Source organism: Phalacrocorax carbo, chromosome 16, assembly GCF_963921805.1.
Source record: "Phalacrocorax carbo chromosome 16, bPhaCar2.1, whole genome shotgun sequence".
NCBI classification, from domain to species: domain Eukaryota; kingdom Metazoa; phylum Chordata; class Aves; order Suliformes; family Phalacrocoracidae; genus Phalacrocorax; species Phalacrocorax carbo.
This window is the reverse complement of record NC_087528.1, coordinates 10,811,977-10,828,671: the sequence shown is the minus strand read 5'-3', so window position 1 is coordinate 10,828,671 and position 16,695 is coordinate 10,811,977. Positions and strand designations below refer to the sequence as shown.

The window sequence follows — 16,695 nt, the reverse complement described above, 5'->3', positions numbered from 1 at the left end:
CACTGTCTGATGAAGAGACCAGCAGCAACAAGAGGCCAAGTCCGCCTTTCACTGCTCACCCAGGAGGAGCGGCTGCTGCACACTCATGGCACCGGCTCCTTCCAGCCCCGTGCTGGAGAAAGGCTGGTTGAGTTTTTGTGTTAGCATCAGGCTCAGACCAGGCAGGGAAAAGGAAAGACAAATGAAATCATACCAAATGATGACTGGTGTTTTCCTAACGCTGATAGCTCCCCCAGGCCACAGCAGAGCTGCCTAACTGGATCCCTGCTAATACCCACACAACAGGACTTTGACGAGGTCTCAGATCATGAGATTTTTAGAGCCTCTCTCTGCCCTAATCCCAGCCCAACCGTGTCCCCGTGCTCTGTTGTTCTGTCTACATGTGTCACATGCCAGCTGGATGCCTATCACTGATTTTCATTTCCATCTAGCGCTCTCCTGGGACGTGCCCCTGCGTGAGTGTCGGTGCCCTTCGCAGCGCACTGCTGGGCGCGATGCCCCAGGGACAGTACAGCCCGCAGTGCGAACAGCGGCTTTCACTGGGGATGGGCTAAACGGGAGATACTCCTGAACCTGTCCGTAGGAGGAATCCCTCTGTCATCTGCACTGCAATGCTCCACGGGTACCGATTGCCAGCACAGGCACTGGTCCGAGGTAAGCCAGAGATATTCAATTCATTGACCTTCCAGCCCATGCAGAAGTTATAGACGTGTTCATTAACTGTCTCTCCTTTTGGCCCCGCATGCCATGCTATGTAGCGCTATCTCTTTTGAACAATATTCTGCCCGTATCAATCCCAGCTAAACTCTCCTGAAACACAAAAGAGGACAGAAGAAAGTTCATCGCCAGCAGCTACACGCAGATCTGGAGAGAACAGTCCTGCCCAGCACCAAAGCTTTTATCTGTCCTCTAACGCAGGAATGCGCACACGGGCTCCTGAGCTGCCCTTTCAGCTTCGTGGGCAGCTATCATCACTTCAGCCTGTTATCCCGCTAGGTCTCACTAGTTATGGATTGACCTGCATCAGTGCTTAAAAGCTGCCTGCTTTCCCTTTCATCTCACCAAATTATGGATGATTTAGTATGTTTTGCTGATTTTTGACAGTGATGAAGAGTAAGGTCTTGAACCAGAGCGCTCCCTGTGAACATGGCACAGGGCTGCTCTCCAGCCAGAAACCCCATCCTGATTGTCAGCTCTTCCCTTGCAATTATATTTAGATATTCTGTTCTTTGCCTCTTCTCCTGCATGGGAGGACATAAAGGCTTCTACAAGCTGTTAAACTATTGGCATGCTGTAAACCAAGAGGGGCCACACTGCAGTTGTAAATAACATGATCCCAATGAATAAGTAATCCATGTTATGAACAGGATCACAAGCATTAGCTGTTGCTTGATAAAGATAGTCTGTGATCACAGTACTGAAGAGCAGGCATGGGGGAAGACCAGCTATGAAGCCTGACCTCCTGCAAACCAGAGCTCAGTGAGCTCCCCTGAGCCCCTGCACTGGGGAGGGTGACTCCGCCACTCCACAGTGACCCACCAGCACCACCAGCTCCAGGACCCCAGCACCTCAAAACCCACCACAAGGGTGCAAGAGGCTTCCACCCAGGACCTTTCAGTCTGGGTCTAGTGCTCAAGACAAAACAATGTAAGAAGGGAGGTGAGGTGGGCAGAGCAACCCTTTCCAGAAGCAGTTGATGCTCACCCTGGAAAGGGCTGCCGGGCGAGCCCCCAGGCTGCCAGCACAGCATCCCCTCCCAGCCACGGGCACACGAACGCTCCCACCGAGGCTATTTATCCTCTCTGCCATAAAAGAGTTTCAATCTGGCTGGGACAGTAAATTCTATTTAAATTAAACAACCCCATTTACTCACAATGAAGGCTGTTCACAACCAAAACCCTGCCTCGGACAAGTAGTGCTTCAGAGCACAGATTTGGCTTATAGCGTTTAAAGCAGCTGTCTTCATAAAAGCTAATAAAATACAGTTGGATAATTAAAAGCTTTAATTAAAAATGCAAAGTCCAAATAGTTTCATATTAACAAGGAAACTTGTTTTGACATCTGAAATTGCTGCACAAGCTAAATTCCCATGTATTCTCTCCAGGCTATTTAGAGTTTGCTGCATAGCTGGAAATGTCTCCTAACTCAGTCCAATCACCATGTGTTACTGGGGCCGTGCACCAAAAATTGATGCTGCTTGTTTTACAACTTCACTTTTAATTATCACAGGCTGAGGCAGCAGTGGGTTTATTTGCATGCCAATCCCCTGAACGCAGCCTGGGGATGGAGCAGCTTGGCACTCCGGGGATAAAATATGTAACTCCTGGGCATGGGCTGCCAAGCTAAAGTGAGAGCTGAGGAGAGCAGCAGAGCCAGCTTTGGGTGGAGGTTCCTCCAGCTCTGTCCTTAGCTGTGGTGCTGGGGCACAGGGCTACGCAGTGCCAGCACCACGATCCCTGCCTGTGGCTGGAAGCACCCACTACACAGGTGCTGGGAAGTGGAATTTGGTGGGGCTATGCTGGGGATGAAGGGGGAGCAGGACTGAGCCTGGATAAAGGAGTTATTTTTGCAGCTGAATGTGGGAGTTGGGTCCATGGCTGGTCCCACATCTGCAACAGCTCAAGATGAGCGAGTTGCGTGGCTGTTTCTCCTTTCTGTCCATGCCAGGGTGAACTGGAAGCACATCTCTCCTACATGAGATCTTATTTCTGGCAGGACAAGTGCAGGCATGGACACAGCCAGGGGTGCTCCAGGCATGGGTGCAGTGTGCTGCCAGGAGAAAGGAAACCTCAGCCTGTAAAGAAAGGAGAAGCAATGCTCTCCCCCATCCATGGGATTGCTGGAGGCTCACTGAAACCCCACTGCTTCTCATATCCTCATTTCAAAGCACCTGAGGCCATGCAGCCAGCAGAAAGCCTCTGCTTCAGCCATGCTGTCCTCTTTAGACCCTCTACAGCATCAGATCCTCTTCTGCCAGGGCTGATGCATGGGTGCGATTTACGGCCCTTTTGCTCTAGTTAGTCTCTTGGAACAAAATACTCTTGTAATGAGTACCGGTGAAATGGCAGTAAATCCATCAGTGCACCCTTAGGATTACAGATCCATAAGGCTTAAAACCAACAGGGACTGATTTAGTTGTGTAATTTGACATTTCTCATAACACAGACCAAAGAGTCTCTCTAAGCACCAGCTGTTACATACCCATCACCAGAGCAACTTTTCTTTTAGCTACACATCCACTCATTTACTGGCCTTTAGCAGTGGAGGAGCCACCCCAGACCTGCTAAAGGGACCCAGTCGTTGCTGCCCTCACTATGGAAATGGGCATCTCCTGTCCAGATGCCACTGTCCAGCTTCGTCTCCGAGACACTGGATCTTGTTGGACAGCTTTATGAAACACTAAGTTTTGACTTACTGGGCCATAAGAAAGCAAATTTCTTTTTCCATTTCATATATTTTTATAGAGGTTAAATGAGAATAAACTTAGAACATTTGGATTTCAGCAGCTAACGGCTTTGGTTTGGTCTTGTTCGGTGTTTTTTGTCTTTTTCTCCCCAGGAAAACTTTCAGAAATTAAAATCTGGCTTCTGGCCAACCCTTTGGTGAGCAGTAGGAGAAACGTGTGCAGATTCCCAGGCCTTGATGCCTTTCCTTTTCTTCCACCCTACCTTGCCACTTCTGGTTTTGTTTTGTATGAAGAACTGTTGTGGTTTAACCCCAGTTGGCAACTAAGCACCACACAGCCGCTCACTCACCCTCTCCCGCCCCGGTGGGATGGGAGAGAGAATCAGAAGGGCAAAAGTAAGAAAACTCATGGGTTGAGATAAGAACAGTTTAATAATTGCAGTAAAATTAATATTATTGTTAATAATAATAATAAATAATAAAAGAGAGAGGAAGAAAACTCAGGAAAAACAAGTGATGCATCCACTCACCTGCTGCCAACTGATGCTCAGCCTGTCCCTGACCCACGATCGCTGCCCCCCAGCCAACTCCCCCTCGTTTATGTGCTGAGCGTAACATCATACGGTATGGAATATCCCTTTGGCCAGTTGGGGTCAGCTGTCCTGGCTGTGCCCCCTCCCAACTTCTTGTGTACCCAGCAGAGCATGGGAAGCTGAAAAGTCCTTGTTTTAGTATAAGCACTACTTAACAACAACTAAAATATCAGTGTGTTACCACATGTTATGCCCATACTAAATCCAAAGCACAACAGTATATCAGCTGCTAGGAAGAAAATTAACTCTATCCCAGGCAAAATGAGGACAGAGCACAATAAATGTTTATCCATCACAGCCCAAGGCAGAAAGTACCTGGGATAAAGGCAGTAACTTGGTACTAACACTGCATTTGGGCCAGTGCCGACCAGGCACCCTGAGACCTAAAGCCATATCTCTGCTAGGTGACGGCTGGCAAACGCTTTCCCCAGTCCCTGCCTCAGTTTCCCCACTTGCAGAATGGGCCGATTATGGACTCCCCTCCCCTGCAAAGCGCTTTGTAAAAGCTTCTTTCTCCTTCTGGCTCTGCTGACTTATGGAGGGTGGAAGTATTTCGTTTCTCAGCAGCCCCTGCAGCTGCACCAGTCTGCTGCCCGCAGCTTGGCCCATCCTGCTGACAGCAACAGCGTGTGCGGGGACTTTTCCGTGCCTCCCACCCCTGGCCCTGGGCACGAGGGGACTGCAAAGGTCACTCTGCAGGGTGCACAGCTAAATTAACCCGCGATGGGACCTCTTACACCGTCCCCCCTGCCACCGTGGGGCTCCGAAAGCCGCGCTCAAGAGCGACTCTCCCAAGGGGAAGGGGAGCGTGGGCAGGGTGCAGGGGTGCTAAGACATCACCCAACAGGGGAGCACCCCTCAGTCACCCACCTTTAACGTGGGACCCCTGTGGGGTCCCGCGGCAGCGAGCGAGGAGGGCGCAGCGGCAGGGCTGGGGGTGGCGGGAGGTCGGGGGACAGGGAAGGGGGGGACCATCGGGGTGCCCGTGCCCCGCGGGTGCTGGGGGCTGCAGGGCCCTGTCCCTGCTACGGCTGCCAGAGGAGGGGGGAGAGGAGGGGGGAGAGGAAGGCAGCGGGGCCAGCAGCGGGCTGAGAGCACCCTCCTGCGGGGTGGAAGCTGAGCTGCTGCTCCTCTGCTCGGGGCCGCGCTTCCCACCCGCTCCCCGGTTACCTCTGGAGAAGGCAGGGGGTTCCAGGCTGTTCCTGGGGGTCACTGCGTGGCCTCTCCTGCCAGAAGCAATGCCTGCACCAGCCTCACTCTCAGCTCTTTGTTCTCAGCGCAGACCTGGGGGCGGGAGGACCGAAGGGGACCTTTCACTGCCCCAGTGCCACCCTGATCCTGGAGCCAGCTGGAAACTGAGCTGGGGGCTGAGACCGTTTATCCAGGCACAGCAGGGAGAATGGCAACACAACCTTGGTCTGCCTCGCTTCTGCCTGCTCGCTTGCACGGGCTCGGTAAGGCCAGCACGTCAGGGCAGAGGCACGCCACCATCCTTGGGGGGAAAAATATTAAAAGAAAGTTTTAACTCATGCTAAACACAGTATTAATGGATATACTGGTGGGAACAATCTGCACGGACCCCCGGACAAGTAACTGCATGAACTCGCAAGCCTTGTCCACCTCTAAATTATGGGATGCTCAGAACCACATTTGGTTACCAGAGTCTTTACTGAAACACCTCTCCCTTCTTCGCCCAGCTACCTGCAGCAAAAGCACTGGCATCACACCATAACCGAAGCACTGGACAGTTCTTCTGAATCAGATGGTTTCAGGGGAGCAGCTCCACAAAGGAAGGCAAGGAGGCTGGGATCTTTGCAGCGTTTTCCCCCAGTCACATTATCCTGACAGCTTGCTTTCATTAAAAGCCAAAAGTTGGGGTAAAGGGGCTCAACAAAATCATACTCGAACTGGTGCATCAAGGTCACGTCATCACAGGTGACCCAGGAAAAGGACAAGGTCCTGCTGGGGTAGTTCGGGTAGATCCCTATCCAAACACATCCATTTGAGGGGTATCTCCACATCACTGTGCCAAGCAGAAAGCCCTTTCCCATTCCGCAGGGTGCTGCAGGAGAAGTTGTTCCCTGAGGTGCAGCTGTTGCTTTCTGAACCTCTCTGGTCACGGCTTCTGTACGTCATGCTGAGGTAAACGTCAGCCCCAGATATCTCAGCCTTAAAAGAGGAGCGGCTAAGGTACAAACTCTTGTCAGACATCACCTGGCATCTGCGTTCAAATCCTTTGGGGAGATCTGGGTACAGCTGTTCCCACAGAGCAGTGTTGGTCACTTTCTTGTTGCCTCCCATTCTGCACCACATGCTAAGGGACACGGGAAAATAGAAAACTGTGTTTTTGAAATGGAAGAGAAACCTTTTTCACTGTGATGGCGGTCAACCTGTGGAAGAGGTTGCCTAGAGAGGTTTTGGAGTCTCCATCCTTGGAAATACTCAAACCCAACTGGACGTGGCCCTGAGCGGCCTGCCCTGATTGACCCTTCTCTGAGCAGAGGGCCTGGACTCAAAACCTCCAGAAGTCCCTGCCGACCACAGCAGTTCTGTGAAATGGTTTACAGGACCCATCCAGGAGCATTCGCCGTCCTGATTACCCAATATATGAGCTTTGTATTTGAAGTCTGCACATGACTACAGGAGCATTTTCTGGAACTGATGGAAGCTCCAGTCATGCTAGGCTTCAGCCACGCACAATAAAAGTAATTAAAATGTGAAAAATCAAAGGCAAACTATGCAAGACACTCAAGAAAATTAATCTGAATTGATTTTTCAAGTGGATTAAGATAAGCCACATTAAACTTCTTTGTACTGTTTTTAGCAGAATTAAAATAACCATGACTCAGTTTAGTTCTCCTTAAATGAATGAAAGTAAACTGAATTCCTGAATACCAAGGATTTTAATCCATAAACCTTTATTTAATTTGGATTTTCTTTCCTAAGTGTCCTTATTTGTCTAAGCCAGTCCCTGAGGCGCTCTCCGCTGTCGGAGGAAGGAGACAGGCACCTCCAGAGCACGCTGCACCACTGCTGAAGGAGGCGTGTGGCCAAGACAGGTGGATTTCACTCTGTATCTCCAGAAATCTCTTACCAAACTCCACCTCCCCCTAAAAGGCAGCTCAGTATTAAAACCATTGAACCCAGGACTTACATTTGAGGAAATCCCTCCTTGTCTTTGGTTGGGGGCAGAGATGTGATGACTGGGTGGTCCAATTGCAGGCACCACACTTTCGATCAAGCGGATCTCTTCAGCAATAAAAGGAAGGAAAGAAGCGGTCGATGTGCAGGACCAGCTCCTCACGTTGGCCGGAGGATGAGGACCTGCCAGCCAGTGCTGCAGAGGTTTCATCCAAACGGGATTTTGTGAGCACATGCAGATGTGGGGCCTGATTCCAGTTCCAAACTGGGCAACGCCACACCTGCCTCTCAGCACTTCTGGGCACAACCTGGGGCTTGGGACGCTCGGCCCAGCACCCCACGCTACCTCCAACCCACCACCACATACAGCGGCCGGGGGCAGGGATCAGAAGGGGCTCCCCAGCTGGGATCTGCAAGCAGAGCAGGAGCGAGGGGCTGCGTTCAGCCGTGATCAGACACACTCTCGTGCCGCCTAGAGGCATTCGAGCTGTTTTGCAGGGCTGCCTCGACAGCCGTTTCTTTGAGAAATTATTCCTGCCCGAAAACAGCAGAGAGGGTGGTTCAACGTCCCAAACGCGCTGCAGCGCTGGTGCGTGAGGCCCCATCTCTGCTGACATTTGGGGTGCAAAGTGCTTTTCGAGATTGACCCCAGTCAGCACAAGCCCTTCTCTTCATCACTGATGGCATCTGGTAGTTTTTCCTTTGCTGAGGAAACTGGGCTGATATGTATAAACCAGTGGAATTTATGAGGCTGAGCCACATTACCTTGCGTGGGTACAAACTCAGCCAGTTTATATATTGCTGCTCATGAGATTTCTACAGGAGACTTAAAAGGAGCCAGGATAGGGACACCGATAAAGCTCAGGCTTTCCACATACTAAATCATTATTGGCTGACTGCTACTGTTTATCATTTTAAAGAAAGACCAGGACAAAACTGAAGGGGGGAGGCAGAAACCCTTGGTCTTTCTTGCCCTCTGCTCCAGGGTGGCGCTGGAATGAGAGTCAGCATCCCTCCTGGTCTGGGGAACCCCTCCCCTCTCCCTTTGATCATCCTGCAACCTGCTAATGCCTCATCACAACCTGTCACTAAGGGCAGGCAAGAAACAGCGCTGTCAGCTCCAAAAACACCTTGTAATCACCAGCGTTTCCCCATTCCCTGTCAAGATGAGACCTGAAATTTTTCACTAGAAGATAAGCAGAGTTAGCTCCCAGCCTGACCCCACTCTCGGGGGACTCACCAGGACGGTGGGTTCATGCATCTTGTCTCGAGAGAGATGGGCAGGGAGTTTGGTCTCTGTTGCTCACACTGCGAGTTCATGCCCTTTTTATCTGGCCGTTTCTCATTCTCTCTACGTCTGACAACAAACTCCTTCCTGGGTTTGAAACACGTTCTTAAGGGAAGTTTTATCAGGACCTCTGAAAAGTTCCAGTTTCAGCAAATCAAAAAAATTCAAGCAGTTCCTGGCCTTGTTGCCTTGTGCCTTGCTGTCACAGCAGCCAGTGTAACATTGCGGATCCGAAGGGATGATCTTATCCCAGAGAAAGGGCAGCACGGTGGGCTCTAGCCTGGTTCACATGCAATTTTCCAGGCCTTTGCTTTTTCCACTTGGTGATAGCCCAGAGCTGTTTGTAGGCGTGCACGTGCCCTCAGGTGCGGCTTCGCAAGAAGTACGAGCAGATACCAGGCTCCATGATGACCCACCTGATTCGAGACAGTTTGTCCTTCAGCCTGATGTAAACGCTGGGAAAAGCATCCACCCCGGAGCTCTTCCTGAATTCATAGCACTCCTGTTGCAAAAAATCGCCAGATTTTATTATAGTAGAAAAAGAATGATAGAATATTGTCTGTTTTGAAACTCATAACCATAGAAACCTCACTAGGTAGTTACTGTTTTGTATTAAGAAACTAATAGAAAGTGGATGAAACAATGAAGAATTGAATAGCGGAGTTTCGTTTGAATCCTGTAACTCTAGGAATCGTATTTGTTAGTTATTATATTTGTTAAGCCTTGTGAAACCAAGGAAACTTGCTATAGAAACCTGCTATGCCAAGTGATGCTGCTTGGAAATCCCCTTATCCTTCCCGTCTTGATGTGAATATCAAAATTTCCAATTAGTGGACATTAGTAGAGGTGACCAATGATTATTTTGCAATATGGACACTGATGAAGTTATATAATCAAAGAAACCAATCAAAGTAAAAGTTAAATATAATAGCAAACGTAGCATTTTTGTGTTAAACAATTTATGTAAAAGTGACTTGACAGAAAAAGCCTATTAAAAAAATGATTAATTTTAATGCAAAGGAGGACACGTGTTTGGTGGAGCCATCCGCCGTGCCCCCAGCGCTGAAATAAAGAAGTGCCTGCTCACCTACGCTGTGTAGACAAGCTTCTCCTCTTACAGATTTGTAACACTCCCAGCCACAACGTAGAAGATTCACCTGTTTTAGGCTATGTTATTGCACGTTGGAGGCATTTTGCAGGTGGGTATGGCACCCTGCGGCGGGCAGGGCAGCCACTGCTCTCCCGACCCCACATCCCTCCAGCTACGGTAATGGGACACATCTCAAACTACCCTACTTTAAGGAAAAGGCACTTGGTGTGAGCCGGCGTCTTCTGCAGTTTGTGCTTCTTCTCAATGATGGCTCACTTGTGCTCTAAGTGGATCTTTATGCCGTTCATAGCCACGCTGTCCTCCTCCAGAAAGGCCCTACCTCCCACTGGGCTGTCCCCACTGCCACCAGCAGCAGCCTAAACCCTCCCGTGAGGCTTTCCACATGTGAGACAGACACCTATGGGACAGAAGTCACCCATTGTACTGTTGTTCAAGTCATCTCCTGCTGCCATTGGCCTCTCTCCACCCCAGAGCACCTCCCCTGCAAACACTGGCACATCCAACGCCTTTTTGGAAATGGAAAACTCACCAGCACAGAGGCCGTTGTGGCAGCAGTAGATTTGAAAAAGGGGACCAAGGCTGTTTTTCAAGGAAGTTTGTTACAAAGCTGGTCCCACTAGGTAGCCACTGTGATGATTTTGGTCCTTTTAACTTCCACTGTGGCTCACGCTTTGCTTTTAGGATGTTGCCTGTGGTTCTCTGTTGATGCCCCGCAGGAGCCACCTGACAGAAACTGGGCAGAATTATGACGATCATCATTTTACAGGGAGACAGGTCATCTGTGGCACCAACAGCTGGGAGCAAACCCACCTCTGCCCTGCCTTACCCTGTGCTAGTCTGTAGCTTGAGAATTGCCTTCTCAAGAGACTTTGGCTTCCAGTCACACTCCACGTGGGTCCAAAGAAGTTAATCCTGTGAACAAACCAGAGAGCCATCACTGACCCACCTTCTCTCAGCTCAGAAGACCATGGAGAGGAAACTCTGAGCCCTGTGGTAGGTGTTGGATACCTGGAGCTGGAGTAGAGCCCTCTCCAGCAGAAAGGACCAGGGCACCATCCAACTTGGATGCCTGCACCTTTTGAACAGCACCAGAACTCATCGCCCCATATTGTCCAGCTTTGCTACCTTTTCTCAAAGCCTGAGAAAGCTCCCTGCCAGCAGCAGGAACGAAAACATTTGTTAATACGTGAACACAGGCCACTCATGGTTTTAAAAAGTGCTGGAAGAGGAGTATAAAACAGCCAGCTCATCCAGGCTTTCACCTGGAGGGAGGGATTCAAACCCACCTTCCAGCCTGAAGACTGGAGAGGGATGGAAGAAGAGCTGCCAAGCAGCCAGTGCCCGGCCTCAGGGAACCGGTGCACGGTCCCACCCTGCCAACTGCTCTGGACGATCTCAGGCCAGGCACCTAAAATTGGGCGTAAGTTTAGCCCTGCTGTACCCGTGCTGGGGAAGGTCACTGGGCTCTCTGAAGGACTCACGCCTCAGGCTGCTTGACCCTCGCACGTCAGCAGAGCTCTGCCAGGCAGCCGGGGCGGCAGGCGCAGCGCAGGATGCCCGTTACACAGCACCGGCCACGACATCTAGTAAATGCACAGGACCAAAAGCTTTATTAGACCCTCCATGCCCACACTGGCAATGACCACTTATTTTGGAAGTGGAGCCCTCCTCCTTCCAGGGGAAAACGTAAATCCAGACAGAAAAAGGACAAAGAGCATCGTTTTTCAAACCTCACTCTTTCCCATTTACCTATCAAACCTGCATCTAGGGTTGCCCCTAAAAATATTTACTCCACTTACCTGGGCTGTTCACTCATGACCAGGTTTCTAGTTATAGAGTTAAGTGCTCTAACCTGTGGGTCGGCAGCTCAGTGTCCTTGGAGGGGCTGCACATCCAGCAGCTCCGCAGCTTGCTGCTCCCCAGGGCAGCCTGGCGATGCTCCGGGCAGGTGAGGCAGGACATCGCCGCTGCCTCCTTGGCCAAGAAGCAGTCACAGTAAATCTCTTCTCCTGAGCGATGGCTGCTTCCTCAGAGCCATTCAAAACCAGCCTGTACAGGGCAAATCTGGGCGCACCATCTGCTTCGCCTTCCCCACCAATGATGGGGCCAGCTTTGCCCCCAGGGAAGGTGCTGCCCTCATGGCCCCGTCCCACAGGGACAGGACCCTCTTGGGGGCAGCTCTCCAGGGACAGGCATTTCCTAACCTCCCCCCAAAGCCTGGTGCTGTACTGCTAGAGGCCGGGAAGGAAAGCAGAGCCACACCTGAGCTCCCCCAGCAGCGCTGTGGCTTAACTCCTTCTGTCCTCACCACGGCCGGGCGGCTCTGCCTGCTTGTCCCTGTCTGCCCCCCAAGCCATCTCAGCCTTCCCACTTCCACCTCCATCGCTCGCTCTGCTTCTGCCTGCAGCAGCTGGGGCATTTTTCTCCCATTTTAACCTCATACAGAAAGTAGGAAACATAAGGGAATGGGGGCTGGAGAGTAGCAAAATGGGAAAAATAACTGCCCTTTCCCATCATTTTTTGCTGACGTGATGTTTGGCAAAAGCTCGTTTTGGCAAAAGTTCAGTTTTCAAGACATTTTTAAGTAAAGTTCATTCCAGCTTTGAAAAAGTAGTTTTACCAGTACTAGTTTTCACCCATTACCCAGAGCAGCACTCACGGATGGGGCTGGTCGAACACCCTGATGCGCTCTGCCTCCAGACAGCCCTGTGCCTTGGGTACAGCCTCAGCAAAGTCCAAGGAGGAAAGTGAGATTAGGCTTAATAATCACACTTAACACATTTTTTTCATTTTGTAAACCCAGGCTTGTTGTAGCTGAAAGTGAGAAGCAGATGGTTTCAACTGCAGAAATAAATTACACCCCACTCAGAGGATGTTTTTCTGTATAAATTGTTGGGAAAAAATCTCTCCCTTTTTCCAGAGCCAAGTCCTTCCGTCGCCCAGGGCGCCCCAACGTGATCCCACACAGCGATGCTTTTCATTTCCTATCCCATGCTCAAATCATCAACCCGTCCCGAGCAGGGACTTGCTGCCCAGCTGAATTTCTCCAGCAATCATTTCTTCTCTCAGAAAGCCAAAGCCGAGCAAAACTGGTTCTTCTGCAAGCTCATGCAGCTAGGGAAGAGAGAAAAACATGCCGATAAGCATCTCTGATGGCTTCAGGATAAATTTATATCTGATCTTTTCCCTAAGACAAAATATTTCGGTTATTTTCTCTCCTCAGCAATTGTATATTAAAATGAAAGTTAATGAGATGAGGATTGGATACCCTCAGGACAGGGAAATAAACCTTGACTTCTGGCAAGATTTGAGAGGTTTTTTTATAAAATAAAGTCATGTGAAGCGTGGTGTAAACGGTTCAGCATGAGATTTCCCACAGTACTTTTTATCTTAACGCACATTTTCCGTGCGAGGACATTGGAGCACTTGCCCGTCACCGTCCTGTGATGCGACACGAAGGAGCCCTGAAGCCACCGCACAGCCCATGGAGGATTTGCTGTGACTGGGCTAGAGCAAGGGACCGGCACTCTCACGGGGGGCAGGAGCGGGTGCCCGGGCAGGTGCCGGTGTGCCCAGCCCCAGGGCACCACCGCCTGCGGGTGCCGTGCTCTGTGCCAGGGACCGCAGGGACGGGACCAGTCAGGACATGGGGCAGGTCTGAGCTGTGGTCCCCTCTGTCCTCGATGATACTTTGGGGTTGTGCAGGGCTTCCCCACCTCATGCTACACCAGCAGCCTGTGTTTGGGTCATTTTGGGTGCTCAAGACCAGCCCGTTGAAGGCTGGAAGGGTGATAAAGTGGTAACAGCCCTGCACGCCAAAAGCTGGGCTTCTATCACAATGCAAGAGAAACACAGTGAAATGAAAAAACTTAAACTGCCAGGGAGGGAAATGTACAGGGGCAATGCTAAGGTTGGCCACTGTCACCGGTCACCTCCAGAGGTTACCACTGTGCCCCCAAGGAGCCTCCTCCAGCTCGTGGGTTCAGTCCAGCATCAGGAGATGGAGCCACAGTTACCAACCCCATGTCTGGGGCACCATCAGCACCCGTGCAGCTCCCACCAGTCTCCTACATCGAGGCAGATGGCAAGAATACTAGGCCAGGATATAAGTTGACATTAATAAGCATTATTTACCAGCAGACATTAAAAATTACTTATTTTAACAGGAGAACTCGCTGACCTGAGCTAACGTTTGGAGACCAGACCGTAAGCCCTGAGCCAAAGCAGAATAAGGGGCAGAGCGAGAAACCCAGGGAGCCGCTGCTCCCCGTGCCCCGCTCTCCTCCGCACCCAGCACAGATGCACAGCACCAAACCTCCCTGCGGAGCTGCCACCCCGGAGGAGGACCCTGAACGGAGAGCACGTCGCCAGGATGATGCAGCAGCTCCTTGCTTCCACTGGCACGTTGACCACCCATCAAAACGGGCCACATTCAGCAGGAGGCTTGGAGAATTATCCACTTCAAATTAATTCTCCTGCTCCAGTTAGGATTAATTTCCAGCAGCTCTACCTGACAATACCAGTCAGCACCAGCCTGCAGGGTCCCCTGCCTTACTGGTGGTCACCTGGGTCACTGAGGCTTCCACAGAGGAACTGGGGGACCAAACTGGTGCCTGTTTGGCCACGAGCAGGGCGAGAAGCAGTCCCATTTGTCCCATATCCAGATTTTCCAACCCACTCAGAGGACTGCATTACAGGTTTTCACACACTAGATGTCAGCAGAACAATAAAAATAACGCAGAGAGGTGTCTGGTTCACCAGCCTGAACCCGGCAGCGATTTCCACCCGGCCGCTAAAACTCACACTTGGGCAGCCTGACACCAATAAATCCATTTGCTGCAGCAATAACCAGAATGGGCGGAAAGTGGCAGGGAAACGCCACCCAGAGAAGAGCTGGTGCCTCTTGGGGCACCTGCACAAGTCCTGGATGGGCCATGGGCAAGCCCAGACTGACCCACCTGTGTCAGCAAAACCCCGAGATACTGACAGACCAGCAAAACAGCATTTATTTTGCATGTACGTTTTTGGTGGTGAGGGTTAGGTGGGGGGATATGCTGCTGGCCCAGGGCCCAGCTTCTCCAGCACAGCTGATTTAACCGACCAGCACTAATCCCCTGCTTCTCCTGCAGACACCCCTTTGAAGCCAGGGATTACACAATGTGGCCCGCAGGTAGGACCTGCCCCTTGCTCCACCAGCAGAACAAACTACAGATAAAACACCTTTCTGTATACCAGGAGAAACGGTCCCGTGCTATCAGCTTTTCTATCTTTATAGTTGTAGCAATAAAATCCGACTGCAGCCCTTGCAGCAGGAGGGGTTGAACGTGCATGATGAGTGGCCCCAGGGCTTTCCCTGCCCTTCCTGAGCTGGGGTGTTACCCTCTCCCAGCAGCTTTTACCCACTTTTTGAACAGGACTGAGAGCCGAGAGGTTTGAGGTCTGTGCTGGCCTCTTTGTACAAGAGCAGGAGAATGGATCACCAAGGCCTGGGAAAACCCTTGCCCCTAAAATCTGCCCTCGCACCCTACAGATTGAGCTGTGTACATTCATTGCTCTCTTATTCCTGACTCTGAGCCACCTGCCTGGTCTGGGCAGTGAGCATCTTACAGCAAACCCTGAAACATCCTTGTGGGGTTCCGAAACCCAGAGGTGGGTTGTAGCCAACGGGTCCCTTCCACATTACACTGCTGCTTGGAGATCCCAGTGCTTTGACGCATTCATAGGCTTCCTTCTAGACCACAGTCTTACCAATAGCAGCTAAACCAGCCCAAATGGCATTGCATATAGGGTAGAGGCAGCCTTTCAAAGATAGAGCACCCCAACATCAAATTTGCTCTCCTCCTTTGCCCCAGGCTACCTCCATCACTCTGGAAAACATGGGTCGCTACTTGCCCCCAGATTCCTCCTCCAGGAGAAGCCCTGGAGATGGATGGGCTCTGCGGGCTCTCCCACCGATACCTCTTCCCAGGCAATCCGTCTCCCCTTTCCCAGGGTCTAGAATTTCAGACCCTCCCCATCAGAGCCCGAGGTGTCTCCCCTTGTGCGCTGACCCTGCAGGACACAGTTCAAAGCCTCCAACAGGAAAAACAGGAAAAGCCACCCTGGCTCTCTCCGTTGACATAGTTTCGGTCTAGTTCTTGGTGTCAAAGGAGGTATTCACCTCCGCCTCGGCGCTACGCACTGCCTGGTCCCGCTCGGCAGATGCCGGGAGGCCCCCGAGGGAGGACAGCCACCGGCATGTTCAGGTGTGTCCCCGTGTCGGGAGCTGCCATCGGGTGCTGCAGGTTTGGGGACACCAACATTCTGCCCCACTCCAGAGCACAAACTCCATGTTTGAACTGCGATGTGCAAGGGGAAATATTTCTTCTCTCTGTGACTCAGCACACCCCAGGGAGGCACCGGAGCCCATTAAGCATCTCCCGACCGCCAAGGTAGAAGCGAGCAAACACCGCGAGGCTACGGGGCGAGACGAAACCGCCTGCTGGGTTTACAGCCAGGAGATGGTGACTCAGCCCACGCAGGGCAGCAACATTTGGGAAGCATGGAGCCTCAGCGTCTGCAGCGCCGGCACGGCCTCCAGCGCCGTCGTGTTGGCGGGGCCACGGCAGCACAGGGAGCCCAGGCACCTGGGCACATCCCTGGCACAGACATGGAGCGTGTGGCCCCGCCACCACCAGCTTCTGGCTCTGGTGAGGGACAAGGAGGAACCCAAATCCAGGGTCCTCCACGCTGCTCCACCCAGCATGCGAGGTACCATGCTGCGGTTAGGCAGAAGTTTGGAAACTCTTCCTGCAAGAGGCCTGTCACCACAACTGCCCATGTCTCACCTCCTGGCTTCCTTGCTGTCAGCAGTTACCATCTCTCCCTGGCCCAGCCCTGGCCTCAGGCCAAGAGGAGGGGAGCAGATTTCCATGGCACAGAGGAGGCTGCAATTCCTGTTGAGCAGGTTCGTGGCTCTGCTCGGCTGCGGGGCATTAGCTGGTGCACCCCAGGACCAAGCAGGGCAGTGCTCAGGGAGGGGACCCGGCCCCTCTGCCATCCCTGGGGCATGTGGAAGGGTGACATGTTGGCCAAGTCAAGACCTGGAAGAAGGCGCAGAGGGCACAGGTCTGAGCATCCCCACGACCATGGGGTCAGCACAGCATCCTCACCAACCC

At 51.8% G+C, this 16,695-nt stretch overlaps 1 long non-coding RNA gene across 1 annotated transcript; it reads right to left on the bottom strand.

Moving 5' to 3' along the window:
* Positions 1-3,851: 3,851 nt before the first annotated feature.
* On the bottom strand, positions 3,852-10,560 carry LOC135315912 (uncharacterized). The gene is made up of 3 exons (XR_010375398.1): positions 10,365-10,560; positions 8,380-8,929; positions 3,852-6,312 (listed from the first exon to the last, which is right to left on the bottom strand). It is a non-coding gene; the product is annotated as an uncharacterized LOC135315912 (long non-coding RNA).
* Positions 10,561-16,695: the final 6,135 nt, after the last annotated feature.